We start from the raw sequence: 19,485 nt of genomic DNA, 5'->3' as shown, positions 1-19,485 counted from the left end.
TATTTGGTATTTGTTAATTTGAAAGCATAACCAAATTGCAATTTATTAGTTTTAACTAATGAAGTTTTGGAGAAGTAACTAATTTTTTTTTTCATTTAGGATTATTTAAACTCACAAATAAAAATTATTTTAAAATGATTAATGAAACAAAAACTTTGTGTTATGATAAAACAGGCAACAAGGGAAAAGAGAAAAGGGGAAAAGTTAAGATATGTTAAGTTGCTATGATATACGGTGAGGCAAGAGTTACTCTGCTTGAGATTGAGTCAAATGTGCTATTGAATCTGTTGGTGACCTACAGACAAAGGGTAACCCAACACTTAACTGTCCTTCTCTAACTTTAGTCTAGAAACTAAAAGAAACCTGGTTTTTGTAACTGTCCTATTCCCTTTCATTTAAACCCTGTAAGATGAGTTTCCTTCTGGGTATTTGCCAAAAGTATTTGCCAAAAGCACCCTGATAATCCCAAATACCTTGAAAAAGTATGTGGCAGAAAATAAAAAAAAAATAGGTATGTATTAAATATACATATGTGTTACAATAAGAAGATATTATACTTTAGATAAAGAGAGGGTCTTCATTTTAAGCCTTACAGAATGTCGGATTCTTTTTCAACAGTTAGAGGGAAATATGTTCTAGGCTTCCAGAGTAATGAAAGCAGTTGGGCTTATGAAGTCAGTGATCGGGTTGCCTTCAGACAGACAGCTGGATAAGTTTGAGATTGGCCATTGTCATTATCATGATAATGAGTTTCAACAGCAGATATAAAGAAAACAGGCAGTTACAACCCATGAATCATCCAAAAATGAAATTTTCCAGGGCAGTGTTTCTGAGTGTATACCCTAATGACCTCAGAAAGCTTCTTCTATTTTCAAATCTATTTTTATTTTATTTATTTTCAATTATAGGTGATGTTTAATATGTTTTATATTAGTTTAAGATATACAGCATAATGGTTAGACATTTATATAATTTACAAAGTGATCCCCCTAATTAGTCTAGTACCCACCTGGCACTATACATAGTTATTACAATGTTATTGACTATATTCCCTATGCTGTACTTTACACTCCCTTGATTATTTCATAACTACCAATTTGTACTTCTTAGCTTCTTAAATTGGATTAGACTCCCTGGGGTTGGGCCATGACATCTACATGTTTAATAAAATCCTCAAATGACTTGACTCTATGCTTAAATTTGAAAATTATTTGTTTATCGTTTCCTGACATACATCTTTCTTTATCTCTTAGGACTCGCTAACAGGAATTTTTTTCCCCAGGTATACATAATGACTTATTAGAATGGAAGCTCCATCTGAGACATTTAAAATTGTAAATTCTGAATTATTTGTACGTGTGTGCTTATGTGAACATGTATGCATATTAAGTGTATGAAACATACTTTATTGTTACATGCACCCTGCTCAGATTGAGCTTTGTTATGCAACTTTTTATATAATGTTTTAAGAAATCAAAACTGGATAAGCCAAATAAGGACAACATTTTCTAGCCTCTCTTGAAGGAAATTGAGGCCTTGCAACTAGGTTCTGGCCAATGAATAGAGGGAGATTTTATGTGTAACCTGTCCAACATTGGTTCATAAAATAAATTGGTTCATACAACTTTGCCTCTGTGTTTCAGGTATTATCAGTGGAGGGCTCCCATGTGGATGATCTTCACAATCTGTGATCTATTTTTTTTTTAAACATCGGCTTTTTCTTCAAGTCTTTGAAGTCTTTAGGTAGTCTTAATTGCTCACATAATACGCAGAAACTTGACTTTTCTATACATTATTCTCTGACCATTCAATCAATGTTACCTTCCTTCTACAGAGTGTAATTATCTTGATGAAGTTTGTCTACATCCTTGTTTATCAAGGTAAACTCTAACTAGTCTGATAAGCTTAATGGTTACTGAGAGTTTGTGGTTTAATTATTTCTCATTATTTAATTAATGTAAAATATCTCTTATTAATTAAATAATAAATGGATTTAAACTGAGTTCTTTAACCTGAGGCACTTGAGATTTTTTTCCTGACTTTTTCCAGTCTTAACTTCAATTATGCTCTAGGCACATACTTTGCTCCAGCTAAATAAATGGGTCTTTCCTGCCCATTGTACTCACATTGTCTGTTTTTGAGTGTCTGACTCTAGGCTTTCATCATGCTGGCTGATATACTTACTAAACCTTTTCCCCAAATATAATTTATTCCCAGATTTCATGATTCATCTTCAGTCTTAGGATATTCTTAGATAAATCCTGATTAAAATAATCTTTTTCTTTCTTCTTTCTGCCTATGTATGTATGTATGTATATATGTATTTATTTATTTATTTATTTATTTATTTATTTATTTTATTTATTATTTTTTTCATCTACTTTCTTCTTCCTCCACCCCTTTACTCTCTGGCAACCACTAGTCTATTGTTCATACCCATGAGTCTCTGTTTGCTTGTCCTGTTTGTTTGTTGCTTTTAGGTTTATATCCCACATATAAGTGATATCATGTATTTTTTTAACTTTTGCTCTCTGGCTTATTTCTCTTAGCATGATTACCTCGAGGTCTATCTATGTTGTTGCAAATGGTAGTATTTTATCTCTTTTTATGGCTAGTAATAGTCCATTACATATATGTACCACGGCTTCTTTATCCAATCATCTATCGTAGGAAACTTTAGTTGCTGCTATGAATATTGATGTGTAAATATCTTTTTGGATCATTTTTCAAGTCTTTGGGGTAAATACCCAGTAGAGGGATTGCTGGTACATATGGTAGATTAATTCTTAGTTTTTTGAGAGGATGCGGAGAAAAAGGAACAGTGTTACACTGCTGATGGGACTGCAAATTTATACAGCCACTATGCAAAACTGTATGGAGGTTCTTTTTCTTTCTTGCTACTTGGTGGCTCTAATAGTGCTTATTCAACAAATATGTACTGTACATATAAAATGTCTCAGACAATAGAAATACGAAGATAATAAACTTGAATCCCTGTCTTTCAGAAATAATGTGTCATGCCATGGTTATGAATAAACAGCTATAATATGATGATGAGAGAGATGATAGATAAGGAATTAGAATTCAGTGGAGAAGTGAAATCTCTGCTGATTAACTAACACGTAAGGTGTATGACATTGCTATATTAGGTGTCTTTTTTGCATTATTTTTGGTTTAGAGATATTTTGTGTGAGGACTATGGGTTGCATCTTATTAGATGTGCTTAGAAATCTGTTATAAAGCTGAAGTGAACCATAAAGACAAACAAAGAAAGAAACAAACAAACAAAAAGAGAATGTCTCAAGACTGAAGAGTACTACGAGTACACTCCAGGAGAGAAAGTGCTAGTCTATGTTGAAGTGATATTATGTCAGTTATGAGCTTAGAATTCAAGAGGCTTTGTTTGTTTCTACCAACCCTCTTGGAACTTACCTCCACTAAATGAACAAACCCAAACTAGCCTGCTGGATAATGAGACAGGAGGCCCAATAACCATTGTCCTCTCTGGTGGGAGCCAATCTCCGAACACTCTGCCAGCTGACCAAAAATATAAGAGCGAGCCCAACTGAGATCAGCAAAGCTTGGCACACATCCACAGAACTTCGCAGCTGACCTATGGACTTTGTAACAATAATAAATCATTTTCTATTTAAGTCGCTAAATATAGCAGTGGTGTGTAATTTAGCAAACGCCAAATACTAATTTATATACTTGATTGATAGTTAAAAAGACTTAAAGCAGATAGAAATGACATATTAATGGTTTTTTAGTTAAAAATTATTGGCGTGACATTGATTAATAAAATCAAATAAGTTTTAAGTATACAGTTTAACAGTATGTCACACATATATTACCTTGTATGTTCACCACCTAAAGTTAGATTTTTTCCCATCACCGAATACTTGACCACTTTTATCCCCACCTACCTTCACTCTTCCCCTCCTTCCCTCTGGTAACCAATAATCACTATTCATGTCCATGAGTCTCTGTTCGCTTGTCGTGTTTTTTTGTTGCTTTCAGTTTTGTATTTCACATATGAGTGAAATCATATAGCTTTCAATTTTTTTCTGTCTGACTTATTTCACTTAGCATGATTATCTCAAGATCCATCCATGTTGCCACAAACGGCAATATTTCATCTTTTCTTATGGCTGAGTAATATTCCATTGTATATATGTACCACATTTTCTTTAACCAATCATCTATCGTAAGATAAGGCCCTCCTGTAACTTTTATGTCCTGGCCACCATAAATGGTTCTATGAAAATCAAAATGCATATATCTTTGTGAATTAATGTTTTCAGACTTTTAAGGTAAATACTCAGAAGAGGGATTGCTGGGTCTTATGGTAATTCAATTCTTAGTTTTTGAGAAAACTCCATAATGTTTTCCATAGTGGTAGTACCAATTTACATTTCCACCAACAGTGTATGAGGGTTCCTTTTTCCCTACAACCTCGTATTAACAAGTAATAATATTTGTTATTACTTGTCCTGTTATGACAGTCCTTCTAATGGGTGTGAGATGGTGTCTCATTGTGGTTTTGATTTGCATTTCCCTAATAGCTAGTGAAGTTGAGAATTTTTTCATTTGTGTTCTATATAAATCTGATGATTTTTTGTTCTATTTCTTTAAAAAATGTTGAGATTTTGTTGGGGATTGCATTAAATCTGTATACTGCTTTAGGTAATAAGGTCATTTTAACTATGTTGATTCTTCCAATCCAAGAATATGGAATATCTTTCCATGTCTTCTTCAATTTCTTTTAATAAAGTCTTATAATTTTTAGCGTATAGGTCCTTCACATGTTTCATTATGTTTATTCCTAGATATTTTATTCTTTTTGTTGCAATTGCAAAAGGAATTCTTTTTATTATTATTTTTTTCTGAAAATGTAGTTATACTATACGAATGCTATGGATTTTTCAACATTGATTTTGTATCCTGAGACTTCACTGAATTTGTTTATTATTTTTAACAGTTTTTTAGTGCAGTCTTTAGAATTTTCTATATAGAGATTCGATTTCTTCATTCCCTACTTGGATGCCTTTTATTTCTTTCTCTAGCCTAATTGCTCTAGTTAGGACTTCCAATACTATATTGAATATTAGTGGTGATAGGGACAGCCTTGTTTTGTTCCTAAAATTAGAGGAAAGGTTTTTAATTTTTCACCATTAAGTATGATGTTAGCTGAAAGTTTGTCATGTATGGCCTTTATTATGTTGAGACACTTTCCTTCTGTACCCATTTTATTAAGTGTTTTAATCATAAATGGATGCTGTATCTTGTCAAATGCTTTTTTCTGTATTTATTGGTGTGATCATGCAATTTTTATTCTTTATTTTGTTTATGTGCTGTATCATATTATTAATTGATTTACATATGTTAAGCCATACCTGTGCCCCTGGGATGAAGCCTACTTGATTGTGGTGTATAACTTTTTTAATGTGTTGTCATATTTAATTTGCTAGTAATTTATTTAAGATTTTTATATCTGCATTCATAAGAGATATTGGTCTACAGTTATCTTTTCTTGTATTATTTTGGTATCAGGGTAATGTTGGCCTCATAAAATGATTTAGGCAGTATTGCCTCTTCAATTTTTTGGAAAAGTTTGAGAATAATAGGTATTAAATCTTTTTAGAATGTTTGGTAGAATTCACTGATGAAGTCATCTAATCATGAACTTTTACTTTTTCACCTTTTAATGATAGTTAAACAGAGTACTTACCATGTATGAATTACTATATGTATATGTACTAATGTTACTATATATGTGTGTTTCTACATGTGTCCTGTGTAAACCCCACTGGATGATAAATATTCTTCTTTTTACAGATGAGAAAACTGAGATCTAGAGTAGTTAAGGAATCTGACAAATATGATAGGGCTCCAAGGGGGCAAGGCCAACATTTAAAATCCCCCTTCTTAATCACGTCTATCTTTGTTCTATCCAATATTGACTTTCACTGAAAAGAGAAGATTAGAACCAGTACAAAATGTGTGTTAGAATGCTCCTTTAATGTGTTTCTCATGAGATGTCTCAATTCCTCTGGCTTCTAAATGAGTCATATCAACTTTAATGTCATTCATCAAGATTTCCATCCCAGTTTCTTAATCCAAAATAGAGATGCTGATGAACATTTCATGACCAATGACAAACCATGGGAGAAGACTTTCGAACAGGTTGGGTTTGAGGTTCTTTAATACATAGTCACACAGTTAAAAATTTTCTGCCACTAGTGTTGACTAAGGTAATTCTGGAATTCTGAGATAACCAGATAATAATAGTGACATTTCTCACTAATGGAAACTAATATATCATATAGGTTATCTCAACACTCAAGAATTGATGCTCTATTTACTTTTTAAAGAGTAACCATTTTACTGGGGTGATATAAATGTCTGTTCAAATGAGTTTTCCAAGGCTATCCCTTGATTATGTTAATCTATGCTTTTTTTTTTAATGTGGGATTTTTGAAATACAATTTTCATGTAGATGTACAGTTTCATGTATTTTGATAAATATTTATAATCATGTAACCACTTACACAATTAATAGATAGAATACTTTCATCAAACTTAAGTTTACTAAATGCTCTTTTATAGCCAATTTTCTCCCCTCACCCCAGCTCTTGGCATATGTTTATATGATTTCTATCATTACAGTTTTGCCTATTTTGTAATGTCACATAACAATTACATAGTAGTTGCTTTCTCTGTCTGCCTTCTTTCACTTAGAACAATGCTTTTGAAAGACTCCCACATTATTACATAGACCAATTGTTTTCTGTTTTCATTGCCGAATAGTATTCCGTTTTATGATTATATAGCAAATTGTTCATTTTTTCTGCAGTTAAAAACATTTGGGTTGTTTCCAGTTTTTGGCAATTATCAACAAAGTTGCTATAATCAATCCATGAATGGATCTTTGTATGGATATATTTTCTCTCTCTCTTTCTCTCGTGTGTGTGTGTGTGTGTGTGTGTGTGTGTGTGTGTGTGTGTGTGTATGTAAGCACCTAGTCATTAGATTGCTGGGTCATGTGGTGTGAGGGACTGAATGTTGTGTGCCCTTCCACCTAATGCAAATGTTGAAGCCTTAACTTCTAATGTGATGGATTAGGATTAGAACATGGGGCCTTTGGGAGGTTGTTAGATGAAGATGGGGGTAGAACCCCCATAAAAAAGAATGCCCTTATAAGAAGGTAAATAGAAACCAGAGATTCTTTTCGCTGTCTGAGGATACAGCGAGAAGGTAGCCATCTGCGAACTAGGAAGAAGGCCCTCACTAAGAACTGAATCTGCCGACACCTTAATCTTAGACCTCTCAGCTTCCAGAACTATGAGAAATGAATGTCTGTTTTTTAAGCCCCCCTGTCTATGGTATTCTGTTATAGCAGCTCCAGCTTACCAAGGTATATAGTAAGTATATATTTTGCTTAGGTTTATAACATACTTTCAGTTTTTCTGTAGGTCTCCAATTTATTTACTTTTTTCAATTATGTTTTATTTGGACCTTAAATTTTGAAATTTTTCAAAAGTAAGCTAAATATACTTTTAATATATTTTAATTTCCTTCCTTGCTTTATTAATGCTCAAAACAACTCTTTAAATGCAAACATTTGCTCTGGCCTATAAACCAAATATGTGACAAATTCTATTTTATAAGAAATAATAATACGTTATATTATTTTCTCTCAAATATTTAATTTATAAGTTAAAACACATACATTATACACAGAAACCAAAATAAACATCTTATGAAAGAGAATGGCAGGCAGAATTAGCTGATGAATAAACTTAAATCAAAGTAAATATCATTCAGCTATTCCTTACGAGGGTCTAATTTAATAAATGCACCTGCAGTTGATTGCTACCTTTTAATGTGTATATCATATATCACATATAGAGTGAGGAGGAGGCATACCACTGTTGCATCTTGAAATATGAATAAAGAGATAAAAATAGGAAAGGAAAAAAAGGTTTAGAAGGATGATTACAGCATTTTTCAGGAAGCTGGCCAGACAGGCTTTAAATATATTTTAGATCTATTGAATTAAACCATGAATGAGTCATTGTCTGGGAAATAATTTATATTAAAGTAGCAACATGCACCTTGTTGGCATAGAAACCAATTATATAATGCATTCTATAGTAATAAGAACAGAAAGTTTTTTGGAACATAATTATATTTTATAAAGGAAAGTAGGGGATGCTTTGCTGAAGGAAAAAATAATAGATAGATACCACTAGAATATATTTCACAAGTTTAAAACTGTATTAAACAACACTAATGAATGTATCAATTATATTCATTATGTATCATAGTTAAAATCACTTGCCCTGAAATAAAAGTAAAGTCAAATTAATCAATATATATTTCTATTTCTGTATCTATATATCTATTCAGAAAAATTACCTTTGGAAAGTGTCATGTTATCCTATTTAGCTTTAGGAACCACTGCAGATATTAAATCTCTGTATTCCTTCCCAATCTAACTGGCAATTGTGATAGCCAGGGACCTAGAGTCCCCAACTTATTCCTGAAGTTACATCTGCTGACAATGAATCCATATAATTATTTTCTAAATGGCTAATTCTCAGTAGATTCTGATGAATATCTTTATAAAATAATTAGGCATATTGTAGAGACTGACATTTGCTTTTTTCTTGAAATAAACTTGGTCTCCTGGCTGTATGCTAACAATCTGATTCTCCATATTATAATCTATGATACTAGTAACAAAAACAATAAATTTTCCTTCTTACTACCTTTTAAGAGCATATATTTTTGTATCTTTATATGTGTCAGGCTCTGTGTTAAATGGAGTCCAATATGATTTCTAATCATCGCAAGCACACTAGGAGGAAGGAATGTAATTCCCATTTTGTAGATGAAAAATGAGGTCCAGGAGTTGATAATTTGCCATAGGTCAGTCAAGTTAATAGCACATAGCTTGTTTGAATTATGCCCTCAGGTCTGTACTGATGTTATTTCTGGTGGACACTATTGATTTCATACAAGAGTGATCATTTTCCCTTGTTCCTCATTAATAAGCATCCTGATATTTTACAAGTATTCATTCTTTCTCAACTGATAGCACTCTGGATACAGAACACAGTAACTTTAAACCACTGGAAGCACATTTCTCAGGCTACTTGTATTGGATAGGAAGTTGACATGTGACTAAAGCAAGCTCAACTAGATCAAAGAAAAAGATTAAGATTGAATGCTGAAGTCTTTCCTAGTGCTTATGAAGAAATAAGAGATTTTGCCTTTGCTGTTCTGGGCAGACATCTTGTGATGATACGCCAAACTAGCCTGAGAGTGATGCCAACATTCTAAGAATAATGGGTAAGAGCCAGAAAAAAATATGGTCCTTGATATCACCACTGGACCACTGAATCAACTAGCTCTAGAACACACCATTTCCCTGAGTTACTTGTTATGTGAGGTAATAAATTTACTTGTATTGAAGGCCAGTTTGTCTAGTACTTGAATTTTAAATCATTCTAACTTAAATCCATTATAATATCTTTCCCTTGATAACTAATTTATACTTGTTTTTATCCTCTGTATAGAACCATGCTAACTCTTAGTAATGTTTCTGTGTATCTCTATGAAAAAGAGCTAAAACTGTAGATGTAGCATGTGACCTTTCTAATAGTAAAGCAGTTTAAATAATGGCTGCCTGCACAGGATTCTCATTTTATGACATTAGCTAAAGCCTTATACACATTTTTAGGGCCATAGCCATACATTACAGTTTATTCCTACACAGAGCTCTATGTATTTTTAAAGCAGTACCAGAGAAATTATGAAGATTGCTCTCCTGAAGTATAGCTGAAATGAAGATATCTAGTTACTAAGCCCTAGTCACTAGTGGACCACCTACAGGCAAAGCCTGATAAATTAATTCATCTTGTAGCAGAAGGTGTCATTCCTTTCCTTCAAATATATTCAGTTTACCTGCCATCATCTGTGGGAATGAATCACTGGGCAAAAAGCTATCCCCAGAAACCTTTTCAGATAAGATGATGATTTTTCTCTAAAAACTGTATTTTTATGTAAACCACAGTCCAAATATAGTTGAATTGCAGTCAGAGAACACATTCATCTCCAAATTATGCATCAAGATGCATCTGATAACCTTGAAAGTATATCTGTTTGGAAGGCTTTAGTGCCATTCTTAAATAGGTCTATATTTTAAAAAATATATTATGTTTCTGTGTAAAATATAACAAAATATGTGTGGTTATTAAAAACTTAAAATCAATGCTTCAAGTTTAATACTATAAATAATGAATTTCCATAAAATATGCAGAACAGAAACATGAATGCTGAAGATAGAAAAGCAGATAGTTTGGGGGTAAAATATAAAATGTTTATATCATTTTTTTTTTTTTTACATGAAGCCTTATTTCTCCCTAAAGCTTTGGAGGCAGAGAGTATATTTTTGTAACTGTTTTCTAATTTTGAAAGGAATTATAACATAGTCTTAGCAAATAAACTGAACTTATCTTTTAATTTTCATAAGTAAATGATGATTACAGTTATTTTTCTTACCCATGTCAAGAAAGCTAGAGGTTCTGGGGTCTACTTATCATAGCCAAATCGATGCTTATGTATATATATATGTCTTCTGAGGCAGCTCGGAATGACCTAACCTCAGGTATTACCATTAATCACCAAATTCTTGTTAAGGCTTTTATTCCATGATTGAAAAATGTGATTCTGCACATGTGATTGGTGTACAAAGAATTTCCTGAGAATAGATGTTGGTTAGAAAATTTTAGGAAACTTAACTTATTTTATTTTATCAGTCAAATATGCCTGAATGGTGAAATCTATAGTTTGTGTTTTTGAAAACATAGTAGAAGTATCATATCCAACAGACCAAGTCTCTATTCTGTCTGACCGAACAATTGTAATTTGGAGTTTATTTTTGTTCTTAGTGAGCTCTTCACATGTTTCAATAGCTCTTTAACCATTCCAGGATTGTGAAATTTATGATCTTTGCCCAAAACTATTTGAATCAACTATTTATTCATGTCAATGCTTTATTCACATCAAATATTAGTACAGTTTATCTACTATTAACAGAGAACTCACTGAAAACAGGCAGGCAGGAAGGATAAGAAGCGATTCTAAGTTTGAAAATTATGGAAACTTCTCATGAAGGAATCCCATAGGCCTAGGGATTCCTCTAATGTTTAAGAAGAGTTTGCTTTGTGCTCTACACTGCTTTAGGCGTTTTGAATATATTAACTCAGTGCAGAATTCTATGAGGTAGAATTAGTATGCTTCTACCACCTATTATAACCCATCTTGCACGTGAGCAAACTGAGCGCTTAGGCAAATCGCTAGTGACAAAATCAGGAGTAAGTTCCAGCAGATTATCTCCCAAGTCTATTAATTTAATCAAATTTCATCTGTTTACCTAAACTGTCCCTCATAAATTTTTCTCTAAAAGTAAACTTATTGTGTAAACTAGAAAACTGTGTAAACAATTTTACTTATGTAAACAAAATTAAAATAATGTATTTGTCCTTTTGATTCTTTCTTAGCCCTGGTTTTATATTTCAAAAAAATATTTCTTGATGTAATTTCAGAGCTTTTAGATACATTTATGAGTTAAAGATGGTATCTTCCGAGATGGCACAGAAACTTCTCTCTCAGTATAGCTTTCTGGTGGCAATTGCAGCTTTCCTGAACAAGAAAATGGATTTAATATGCAAACTGTGTTGCTAGGTCAAAAGATACTCAGAGGGACATTTAGTGATGAATTTAAATCTTACTAACTACCAAATATAAGGAGAATATTTGCCAAAGGTATCTATTCTTTTTTGGCCACCATTTTGAAGTTGCAATTGGATACCAAAGCTGGACATATTTTACTACCTCAAGATTCTGAAGCATTTAATTGCAAGTTTGTTGTGAACAAATTATATAGTGCTTATATTCATGGAAGTGAAAAATGCTGCCAATAAGTATAAGTCATGGTTGTTATCCACATGGATCTTACGGCTCATAAAAAAATGAAGCACAACACACCTGCAGAAATGAGAGACTATATGGCATGAATTTATTTGCCTTTAGATGGTAAAAACTGGTCTAGGAAGAAAGAGATGGATATATGTAAATTGGGGTGAAGTGCAGGCAGAAGCAAGTCGGTATCAAAGAGAACAACTTCAAGAAGAGATATTAAAGTTGGCTAAATATAGATTTAGAAGGCAATACATCTTTGTTGTCATTGTTGGTGGTGTGAAACTGCCTAAGGAGAGCTATGGAAATGAGAGAGCATAGTTCATTTAAGGCATGTTTAAGGAAGTAGAGGATGTGGGACTAAATAGGAATGGTGGAGTTAGAGTGAGGTAGATTGATAGGTTGTCTTTAGCTCGGGACCTTAGGCTATGCTAATTATTCTGTTCCCAACCACTCAGCCTTCCATGAACATACCATATACACAAAAACACCTTTGCACCTTTGATCAGACTATTCCTTTAGCATACAATTATCTTTTCTCCATTACAGCTTGATAAAAGTCATATACCTTCACATTTCCACTCAAACTCTTCTCTATGAGTCATTTGCTAATATTCTCCCAACTAATGTTAATTATTTCATCACCTGTACCCTACAGTATGTGAAAGGTGCTATAGGTAGGCTGGTCTGTCATGTTAAATGTGGTTAGCTGTTTGCACAGCTCTCTCTTTTGGAGAGCAGAGCTGACATTTTTGCGTCACCCCATGACACTGGTATGTGCCTTCTAAGAGATTTTCCTCGATAATGTATGTTGACTGGGAGAAACTTTAGGGTGGGATGTAAAGCTCCTGAGGGTAAAACACATTCAAAAATAAAGTGGAAGGAAGATATTTCATCTAGAGTTAGCTCATTCTTATAACATGTAAAAGTACAGACATGGTGAACCTGGAACCACAGATTTGACCCCTGTGTGATCTCTTGGCTTTGCTCTACTCCACAATTACTAATAAAACTTTTTCCATCCCAGTCGACCCTTTTATGTATTAATTTTAATGGAAGAGTGAATAATATATACTTCCCACAAACAAAAACAAAAGAAAAATATTTAATCTTCTGCCCTATTGAGACCATAAGTGTCTATTATATATACAAAGGACTATCCACCATTAGAATTCATTTTTGTTTTTAAATGAAAATTTTTTTCAAATATTAGATGATTTTAAAAAATACTTATCATTTCAGAGAGACCACAAAATAACTTCTATTAAATATGCACTTATTTGTTTAAGTATACATTGTCTCATTTAACCCACTCTATAAATGGACCAAAGGTGATTAAGAACAAATCCTTTCTGTCTTGGATCATTCGCAGTTCAAGGAACTGGAAAATCAACTCCGAGGCATACTGAGGGAAACCCTTCAGTCCTAATAAACTACTTTCTTGGCCCAATACAAGCACTCTCATTTAGTAAAAATACACATTTTTCAGAAATACAATGTAATACAAGCTTTAAAAAAAGTATTATTAGATGTACAGAAGAAACCACACACACACACACACACACACACACACACAGACACACACGCACACACATAATTTTTTCCTTTTTCTCCACAAAACTGCACTTTATTTTTGATTCCTTTGCAATTAAGCAAGGCCTTGTGATTGAGTTTTAACTAATGGACTGTATGTAGATAGCTTATGTTCTAATTTTAAGCTGGGCTGGTGGAAATCTACCACACATGGTCCATCCAGCTGACTATGTATCAAGTCAGGGCAACCTTGAACATGACAGAGCATCCAGCAACCTGGGTCACTGCATGAGACAAGCCCCATGCCTCACTTCTTCCCAATCTAAACCCATATCAGACTGCTTTAAAGCCAAAAATAAGCTACGGAATCTTTTTTTTTTTTTTTTTTTTTTTTTCTGTTTGTTTTTGAATAGCAGTTAGCCTGCTTTAAACAATAGAACCTCAAAGAAACACTTTTCTGTTATGAACAGTGACTTAGCCAAGGACTATTTTACTCCACAAGGAACATTTGTTAATATCTGGAAACATTTTTGATTTTCACAATTGGGTGGATGGTGCTCTTAGCATGTAGTGTGGGTAGAGACCAGGGATGGTATCAAACCTCCTAAAAAACACAGGACAGCCCTCATACCAAAATGCCAATTGTGCTGAGGATGAGAAACCTTGTACAATGAGAGTAAGTAAGAGAGAAAGTGGCAGTTTTATCATTAACTATTAGCTATTGAAAAACACATTATCTTTATTTTAACATGAGTTCTATTTCAAATATACTATATTAGTAATTAATGAGCTTGATCTAATAGAATTTGTAATTTAGAACATTATGTTGTAAGTCAGTATTATATCATAAAAACTGCTAAAAAAAAAAAAACCCTTTAATTTGAGTTTGTCATCAAAGTACTTCCCATTCCCCCTGCTGTCTTTCTGAACTCCATTTTCAGTACTTCTTTATCATAGCATTACGACTGTATGCCTACACACGGAAATGCTAGTGCCTTTATGTTTACTCTTGGCAAGCTGTGGTAGGTAACTCAGTGAAGAACCATAATTAAGAAAATGGTCAGACATCAATCTATATTGTCTATCATCCAATATATTACTCCTTATGCATCTGATTATCCAGGTCTCATTCTCTCCAAGCCTTGCACTCTAATAAGTGTATAATACAATAAACACAATATAACACATATTAATGGCTTCATGTTGTTTTTATGCCCTGAGAATACACTAACTTCTTAAAAGGGTCATATTATTCCAGGAGTGGAATACTGAATTATGAAAACAGATATAATTATAGAGATCTAACCCATAGCTTGAGTTAGACTACTAATTAATTAGAAAACTAAAAGTTAGGCACTGACTTTTCTGTACATCATTTTGTTGCTTGAAATATAAGAAAATTTAACTACATAGTTTCTTAGTTCCCTTTTAATCATATTCATTCCATAAATATAAAATACTCTTTCACGTAGGAACCGTGCTGATGTCGGAGGTTAGATGATGAGTGAGGGGATCATGGCTCTTTCCCTAATGGAACTTACAATCCTTACTTCCTCTGTGCAGAGCACAGTTTAAGGTACTATAGAGGCTACAACGATGTAATAGACAAAGTGTTTGCTTTTAAAGACTGAAAGTGCACTAAGGAAAATGACAATAAACATCTGATTATAGTATGTGTCACACTGTGATAGTTACTTTACTAGAGCTGCAAATAAAGTTACATTGGTGACCAAAAGAAGGAGGATTTTCAATTTCAGGAATCTAGAATATCTTCTAGAAAACAGCAGCATTTGAACTAAGCACTTAGGATAGCAACAACTGTAGAGGTAGGAAAAACATTAAACATTAAAAAAATCTGTACAAAATATTGAGCTAAAAATACCATAGTGATGTTTTTGTACCTGGAGAATAGCGTAGCTTTACTAAGTTAAAATGTGTATACTAGTTTACTAGGAATGCCATAACAAAATACCACCGAGTGTGTGGCTTAACCAACAGAATTTTTTTTGTCATAGTTCTGGAATCTAAAAGTCCAAGATGAAGATATTACCAAGTTTGTATTCTTCTGAAGCGTCTCTTTTTGACTTGCAATGGACATCTTCTCTCTGAGTCCTCACACAACCTTTCCTACGTTCGCGTACATGTTTGTGTCCAAATTTCTTCTAATAAGAATGTTAGTCTGATTGGATTAGGGCCCACCCAATAACCTCATTTTATATGGAATCACCTCTTTAAAGGCTCTATCTCCAAATGCCATCACACTATAAAGTCTTGGGAGTTAGGACATCTAGCCCTAATAGCTTCTGAGGGCTGTAGTAAGAGGTAAGGCAGGAAATCAGTTAGATAGGAGTTCAAAACCATTTCAGTAGACTGGACTTTCTCTGTCGGTCTCATTCAAGTACTTAGAGCAAGGTATCCATATCATCCAGTTCTACTTTAGAAAGGTAAATCAAGCAACAGGAGTATAGTGGAAATAAAAATGATAAGGTATTCCCTTGGATAAAATTGGAGACATCGAAAATTTATTAGATATGATTTGCAGAAAAGGAATAAAGGTCAAAAGATAATGCACATTTTGCCGAGTTTGCCAACAGCAAATGGGAACCAGTGATACCAGTATGGAAGTCAGAAGAGGAATGGTTTTTGTGTGACATGTGGGGCCTTGAGTTTCAGGTAGATTGAGATGGAATTTTCACTGACTTTCAAGAAAAGTGGCCATGAGGCAGTTGGTGCAAGTATTTGGAGCTATAGGTAGGAAGGATGTTTAAAGGTAGTAAAGGAAACTTTGGAGTAAGTCAGGTTGGCAATAGTTCCAGTGCATATGGTGGAAAAGAAAAATGGACTGGGACTTGGAATGGCACAATCATAAGAGGGTGTCTTTCAAAAAAAAAAGAGGATTTTTGTGTCCTTCGAACCCTCCTTACCGGCAGCTGCCATCTCTACTCATAAAGGAGAGAGTACTGGCTCATGAGAGCTGGGCTCACCAACACTCCATCTGTATCACACTGGAGCCCTGGGGTCTGACACTTCCCAAGAAACTTTCTACCATTTGGCAGAAAGAAATGGTCCAGCTAATGTTGATTTGTAGGTTTTCTTTTAATTAGTCCGTGTAGAGTACACACAACCCAACAATTCCTAATTGGTAGCCTTGAAAGCAGGCATTCGCCTTTCTGAACTCTCTTCTCTGACTTCTATCAGGGCAAGTCATGTTTTCAGTGAAAGTTCTTCTATCTGACCCCATTTACATTATATAGTAGGTCTGGCATCAATAAATTATTATTTTAGTCTGCTAGAGAATACATACTCTGGTCCATTTCAATTCCAGAATATTTAGACTTTGGCCTTTGTTAGTCCCTGAAACTCTATTACTTTAATTGTCTCACTCTGCCCTACTTGTTACAATGTTTGCTATGGAAAGTGACGCCTTAATGCGAACAATTGAGCATTATCTTTCCATTTTTTCCACTCAGCATTCCATGTCTCTTCTCCTTCTTCCTTTCTTGTTTTTGAATGCAATTTATTTTAAGTACTCTAAAGAGGTGCTTCAACATTTGTTGATGCTAACTAGTTCTGATCTTTTTTGTCCTGCTCCACCAGCTCTGTGGAAAAACTCCAATTGCAAAATAGCAAATAAAAACGTTATCAAATCTCTCAGGGAAGCTAAATAAATGATCGGATGCCCAGGCAGCAAACTGAATTAGCAGAATCCTCTCAGACATATGTCTAGCTTTGACAATCTTCCTATTCCTCTGACTCACCAATTGGACTGACTTCTGGACTCCAAGTAAAATTTATATCTTTTCACACAACACCAATATGCCTCATTTTAACTGGGAATCCCAGCCTTGGATTACCAGAAAAACTGAAAACGACATTCATTACTCAATTACAAGTTTAAGTACCATGTAGAAGATACTCTCGGGATTTATGATCAGCAACTCTCTCCACTTAGAATTGATGATACTTTCATTGCTATATTTGTGTTTTCCACTTTGGAGTACTGTTATATGATGAAATTATTGAATAGCTAAATAGATTAAAGCAATTGAGATGAAACGAAGGGCAAGATTTACGTATGGAAAGGTGCTATGCTCTCTCTGAAAACAAATAAAATGCTGCTTTCACTGTCGGCTGTGAGATACGTACTTTTCAAAGGTTAAGATGTGAAGGGCATAAAAACAGTTCTTTTATGATAATTTAAGTTAACATTATAAAAGCCGGAAAATATAAAAGAAGAATCCTAAAAGGACAAACGTATATAAACCACAAACATATTTTCCTTTAATAAAAATAACTTAAACCAATATAGAATATTTCTGAGCCTTTAGACTGAACCATATGTTCCCAAAGATTTTATAATAATAATATTCTTGACCTCTCAACAGTGGAGTAGAGTAATCCATGTTGAATTGCTATCTAAATGAACAGACCTCAGGAAATGGAAAAGCTGTTCAAATCTAATATGGCAACCTATGAGGCAAATGCTTTCATGGGAAAGATGGAAGCATGATGAATGGAAACTTTTCCATTATCTCTTGCATCACTGCACTTGAAGCTTCTTCATCTTTTATTCTTAATTGGCCGTAATAACCTAGACTGTTGGTCAGCCACAGTATATTGCTTGGTTGAAAAAAATAAAAAAAAACCCTATTACTCAGAGCAAATGAAAGTTCTCTAGAGGGAGAAAAAAATTACAAAATGGTTGTGGAACATAAAATTCTAAATAAAAATTCTTTTAATATGTCTTGGATATTGAAGTGGAGGTTGTGTAGCAAGTGGAATTTGTGTGCTTTGCAAGCAGTTTCTGAAAATGACAATGCCCAGCCTATTTAACACTTATAATTACCTGTCACCATGCTTCCAGAGACCAGCTAAAGACAGGGGAGCTGCATCCTGGTTGTGCAAGGGTGACTGAGAGATAAAAACTGGGGACATGCTTGGGGCTTGCTCATCCTGACTGTGTGGGGAGATACATCCACTAACATAGTCACCAGACAGATAAAGCAGTTAGCAGCCCCAAGCAATAGTACCTATGCTCCAGGGTCAAAGGAAAGTGTCAGATGAGCTTGACTGCACTGCCCAGAGCAGGAATGAGAGACAATTCTATTTTTGTATGAACTCAATATTTTAAAAAGTATAAATCTCATAAATTGAATTAGTTTGATTTATTAATTTTTGTAGATTCTATTTTTGTTGTAATAATGGTCAGTTTTACTTTAGACTTTGGTACTTTCATACCATCCTACTTTTCCCCCTAGGTTGCCAGTCCAATTGTCTCACTGTTAAATGTGAAGATTTCTTGGAGTGCTATATCTCGCTCCTTAGACATACTTAGCCATTTTCATGGTCCAATTTTTAGTCTTGAGTACATTTACTTTAAAAGATATTATCACAAAGAAAAGGTGATCTGGGAGTATCCAGGGCTGTCCAAAGCCACTGAAAATGTCCTTTAGCTCTCTGTCAATGGCATGAATAAGTGAAAGATATTAACCCTCAAATTAGAAGACTCGATTTTAGTTTATACTTTCCGTATTAATAGGATGAGTTCAGAAGAAAACTACTTTTCCCAGTCTCTTCATTTGTAAAACATGAAATATAATCTTTTGCCTCCCTGTTTCTGAAGTTGACCGCCATGCATAAATGAGATACTATAAGTAAAATTATAATTTGATCTCTAAAGCACTTTGCATGATATAATGTGACAATAATATATCAATGACAATAATGTGACAAACAGATTCATGGCAAACAGAAAGAGCCAGAAGAACAGGAAGAGCAACAGGGGTTATATTGTTCTACTACTTTGTTATTTAAATATGTTTACCTTTTATTCAAAATTAAAAGGTTAAGGTGGACTGTTTCTGTAAGTGGTTGTGAAATAATGATTTACTATACAACTGGTTAATAGTGTTTATGTATGTCCATTAATATGTTTATTCATTCATTTATTTATTTATTCTCTAA

Source organism: Rousettus aegyptiacus, unplaced genomic scaffold (assembly GCF_014176215.1).
Source record: "Rousettus aegyptiacus isolate mRouAeg1 unplaced genomic scaffold, mRouAeg1.p scaffold_m13_p_2, whole genome shotgun sequence".
Taxonomy (NCBI): Eukaryota; Metazoa; Chordata; class Mammalia; order Chiroptera; family Pteropodidae; genus Rousettus; species Rousettus aegyptiacus.
The sequence above is the reverse complement of the archived record's forward strand: the minus strand, read 5'-3'. Positions refer to the sequence as shown.